Genomic DNA, 5,452 nt, shown 5'->3' on the forward strand with positions numbered 1-5,452 from the left:
ATAAAGCAATGTTAAAATACAAAGTCCAATTCATTCCTTTCGAGCATTTGTAGTTCTACAAGGATAGATCAGTGATGAATATGGTATCACTTGCTTAGGCATATGCAATAAACTTGCGCTCAGTATCTTAAGACTAGAGTTAACATTGTGGTTTTATTAATTGGCAGTTACAACTAGTTTTTGCAAGACCTTCTTCAGCCACTCTGGTCTCTCTCTCTCTCTCTCTCTCTCTCTCTCTCTCTCTCTCACACACACACACACACACACACACACTTGGGATCTTCTGTAAACTCCCATCCTGATGTTTCTTGAAAGGAAATGTATCTAAATTACTACAATCAGTATGGTATGCATGTCTATGTGTCACAAAGAGATACCAGTTACCCATGAAATGTGTTGCTGGACTCTAGTTAAGAGAACACTTCATGTTTCAAGGTATCAGATCCCCTCAGGCCTGCATTAGATGCTCTCAGAAACACATTCAGCTCACAAGCACAATGTTGGAGGTTGCTGACTTTGGTGACAACCATGTGATTCTCATAATATCTAGTCTCGACCCTATACATTATGGCGGTACTGTGGCTGGAACTCCAAAGTGCTTTCCCTCTGTTCAAGACTCCATGATGTATTTTATGGGCTTACCAACTAGAGTAGGGATAGAGAAACTGGCTTGTTGGAGTTGGAGTTGAACAACATCTGGAATGCCACTGCTTCCCCATCTTGTGTGGAATGTCTCTATACTAGTGCTATGCTTTTCCTGGGTTTGTGTCAGTAGAGACATCGGTGGGTGATACAAACATCATAGCTGTGAAACCAGCAATGAGAGAATACAGCTTTTGGTCACAGCCACATAGCCCCAACTATGTGTGACCCAGTTTTCAGTGGAATAATGGGGGGGGGGGGATAAAATTGCAACCCTCAACCAGATTACCAGAATTTTCTCAGAGTCGGAAATTTTCTTCATTTAATTAATAGTATTTTAAAGCTTCTTTTCTGGGCAAGCCCATGCAAAGCAGTTTACAGAACATAAAACCCCCCAGCAATGAGTGAGTAGTTAACTATCAATAAACAAATTGGTGAAAACAAAACACAACGATACAATCCAGCCAATGAAGCAATCACATATCTGGAAGTCTAGTATAAAAACACATGTTTTCAGAGCCTTCCAAAATCGCTTTGGTGTAATAACATGATGCAGATCTGAAGCAAGAAAATTCCAAAGCTATGGGGCCACCACAGAAAAGCCCATTCTCTTGTGGCAACCCACTCACTCATTTAGGTGGTGAGCACTTAAAGCGAGCCTCTGGTGCTGATGTCAGTGTGTGGGCAGGAGGTTTTTTTGGTTGCAGAACAAATTTCTGCCTGTAGTGTTCACCTAGTGCAGTTTTTTAGTTGAAGATAAATGCAAGAAAGGAGGGCGAGCCATCTGTGTAGGACGTTATTGCTGCAAACACACGAACCTGTATTTGCTAAAGATGTCTTTCTTACCTCCCTGACCACAAAAAGAAATGATTGTTTCAGGTAGCTGTGTGTACAAGAACGTCCTTTTTCTCTCTAAATACCATCAACAACACTTTCAAGTGATTTACTGTACCTTGTAATTGGTTTGCAGAATATGAATATTTTACTGCCACTGTGACAAGTCTCCACAGCATCCATAATAGTGGCATTCAGCAGGACATGATTAATTAGTTTTATGTTTTGCTCTGTTGTGTAGTAAAATGGTTCAATTTTTTAAATATATTATTCTGCCACAGAGAATGTACAAAAGGAGTATGTCACTGTAGGTCCAAATGTGTGGCTTCCTTGGTGAATCCAAACTAAGTCAGTCGATCCCATATGGGCTCCTTAGGGTGGAAGGATGGGACACAGGAAATAATCATAGAATCATAGAACTGTGGAGTTGGAAGGGTCAATGAAGTTCATATAGTCCAGCGCCCTGCAGCGCAGGAACCCTTTTGCCCAATGTATAGGCAGGCCTCCTTCCTCTGTTGTTTCATGTGTTTATCTTAAGTGGTTAAGTCCTATGGGGTACGTACCTGTCATGACTGTTCTTTGAAATGTGCTGCTGTCAGGGCTGCCCGAGGTCCCAGCTCACAAAGGACCAACGCCAGTTCGTTGTTATATACAAAAGTCTTTATTGAAGTTCAGTTTCGATTTCAAAGTCATGGCGTGCAGCTCTACGTCTCAACTCTAGACCGCCGAAGCTCCGTCTGAATCTCCTCCCCCCAGACACCAGTTTAAGACTCTAGCCTTGCTCCACCTCTTCCTTTGCTCTTTCCTCCTCTGGGTCCGCCTGTCCGCTGGGGTCTTGCCCTTTCTAGACTCTTCTGACGCTGAGTCCCCTGAGTCTTCCCCCAGCCTCCGGCGGGCTTTAGGACCTGGTTCCCAATCCGGGCCCTCTGCTGTCCCGCACGCCTGTACATTTGAACTTGGCGTGCGCGCCTAGCCGGCAACCTTTCTCCTGACCGTTACACTGCTCCTGTCACTGCTTCCCCCTTCGGGGGAGCTAGCTGGACCTGACTTCTCCTCCGTTCCCTCACTCTGCGATAGAGGCGTGGCCAGCCCTGACTCATCTTCTCTCCCTACTGGAGGAGACGCTGGCCCTGATGCATGGGACTCTTCCCCCCCACTCCGCTCTGGTGGGGAAACTGGTCCTGATCTCCCGCTGCTGCTTTGGGAGTCCCCGCTGGCCCCTTGCTTCTGGTGTGTCCCCCCTGGGACCCCCCTTGCCCTGGCCATCGGCGCCCCCCTCTGGGAATCTTCTGAATCGCTGGAGAAGCTCATGGAATCTCTCGGGTCACTGTCATACTCCCCTACGCTGCCCTCAGATTCTTCCCCTTCGCTCTCCGTTTCCTCTCTTCCCTGTGCCTCTGCTCCTGAGCCCCTGACAGCTGCATACATAAATGATGCTCATATTTTGCATGTATGTAAGGCCTGGTTGTGTGAGTTGGCATACTGGCTGAGTTGGTTCATACATGCACTACAGAGGCAATTCAGTGTGAGCCAGGCTGCATACATGATAGTGGGACATGGATGCATGCCTCAGTTGCCAATCTACACAATGGGGATACCAACAACATGTTTCAAATTGTTCTGAACAGGGTGGTGGGATATTCGGAACACTGATAATTCTGTGTGATAATTACTGGTCCTATGTAGAAATTACATACAGCATCTTTTTGTGGTTTGTGTCTAGTTTGAAAAACCATTTTTATTTTATGTAACTGCAAAGTATTTCACTCTAAGAATGTCAGGGGCAAGTACATAAACCCACATTCAAGTGTGTTCTATAAAAACAGCTAATACTTCCATTAGTGTAATTGCATTTTCCAAATAATAATGAATGTTCAGCTGACACTTCAAGATGTTGATGACTAACCAGGGAAAACATTTATGTGCAAAGCTCTTTTCCTGATTTTACAGTCTAATGTTTCTCTATGCTTGGTCTTTCCTTCCTTCCTATGGAATCTTCTTAATAGATATAACACATATTTCCTCACCATGTGTTTTCATTGCTACTCTCTTCTGTAGCTGTACTTCATATGGCCACATATCCTCTTGTAGCTCCTACTTTTACGCTGGAATGCTGCTCTCTTGGGTCAACAAAGCCTCCTTAGAATGTAGCAATACTTGGAATTCTAAAACACCTTTGAGAAGTAAGCAGTTGGTTCCTTTGTTCCTTTATATGCAGCATTAGGTGCAGGCAGCCATTTTAAAAAGTGCATCTCTCCACAGTGGGAAGCGATAACAGCGGGGGGGGGGACCTCTCATGAGGAGAGCAGCACATGCACTCATTGTTATTGTTCTTGGAAAGGTAAAATTGTGTAGACATAGTGACTGTGAGGCTGCAAATGGGATTCCTACAGAAATTTGTCTGAATAACTTGTACTATTAACATCCCTTTAGGAATGCTAAAAGCTGATTAAGAGGAAACAGACTGACTTTGCCACCTTGCTTTCTCCAGTTCCAGCTCAGCATCAGAATAAGTAGGTTGTTGCCCACAAAAGCTTGTGCTTGTAACAAAAACTTGCAGTAAAAAGCTCATTATAAACTAGTCTCAAGGTGATGTCAAATACATTTATGTTTTGAAGCATAAACTATTATTTGAAACCATAGTCTGAGGACAGTTTGTAAACAGTGGGTTTGGAGGTTATTCCTAACCCTACTAATAGTTTTATTATTAGTGTATCTTTATATATTATAAATACAATTATATGTCAGACTTCAGGGAATTAACTTCCTCCCCCCTTTGGCAGTAGATAAGCAGAACAAAGGAAAAGGAGTCTCCTTACCAGTTAGAAACTTTAATGATCACAGCGAGAGAACAAATAATCCCCTTCCTAGGAACGGTGGTGCTCCCAATTAAGGCTTCCACCCACTTCCTCCCTAGTCACCCCTGTCACTACCGCATCTTGTCACCTGAGCTTGTAACCACTGTGCTTTCTGTGTTTTCTGTTCTGCCACTTTCTGATCTCTTCTTGACCTTGGGGAGAGCGGAGGAATGCTTTCCAGAGACAGTGAATCTGTTAATTCTCTCTCTCCCAGTGCTTCTTCTCCATCCAGTATTTCCCAGCATCTGCCTTCTGAACTATGTCCCTCTGCAAACCAATGTTCCAAATCTATACTGTCCTCCTGCTCCTGGGAAGATTCAGGGGGAGGGGGAGGGGGTGGCTCCCACCATTCCTCCTCAGTGCAGCCCTCCTCAGCACAGTCCCTGACATTATATTATCTAATATAATAACAAATCTAATAATCTAATTTACCATCTAAATTTTGTTTAGCGCAACATGGAAATTAAGGGAACTGGAATACACAAGGAGGGAGGATGCAAAGATTGAATGCATTAGGCCAACGAGAGCTCTCCAAACTCATCCGCCACTTATTTTTTTGCTATGAAGAATTAATGAAGGCAATCCTGCAGTTGAATTCACAGTTCTGTAGCCCATGGCAGGGATTCATTGAGATCTATGAAATGATGGTATTAAAATACCAGTCTCTTCTAGCTATAACAAGTTTCATGAAGTTAGGTGAAATTATTGAAGACTCAGTCATAAAGCAGCAAATTTGGAGCTGAAACCTGGATTCAATAGATTCCGTTGTCCCACTAGCATGTATAAGGGCGCCGCTTAACTACCCTGAAACCATTGTCATATGTGTGAAACAAATTCCCAGCTTATTACTTTCAAAGAATCAAGAATGCAGTGTTGAAATGTATTTTCTTTGTCTTCTTTGAAACATACCACTTCATATGTACTTATAGCAATAGTGTATTTGTCTGTAAGGAATGAAGGTAAGATTGGAAGCAATTCAGTGCAAGGGAATATTAACATTTGGAGGAGGAGGAGGAGGAGGAGGAGGAGAAGAAGAAGAAGAAGAAGATCAACTTCTTTGCAGATAGGCATCAGGCTAATACAAAAAGAAGAAGAAAAGCAAATGAAGATCATGAACA

The 5,452-nt window shown here is 43.3% G+C and overlaps 1 long non-coding RNA gene across 1 annotated transcript; it reads left to right on the forward strand.

The window, feature by feature from the left end:
• Positions 1-3,506: 3,506 nt before the first annotated feature.
• LOC309350913 lies at positions 3,507-4,057 on the forward strand. Its single transcript, XR_014160591.1, has 2 exons — positions 3,507-3,817; positions 3,910-4,057. It is a non-coding gene; the product is annotated as an uncharacterized lncRNA (long non-coding RNA).
• The last annotated feature ends 1,395 nt before the right edge of the window (positions 4,058-5,452 follow it).

Source organism: Podarcis erhardii, assembly GCF_964252035.2.
Source record: "Podarcis erhardii genome assembly, chromosome: 10".
Lineage (NCBI taxonomy): Eukaryota > Metazoa > Chordata > Lepidosauria > Squamata > Lacertidae > Podarcis > Podarcis erhardii.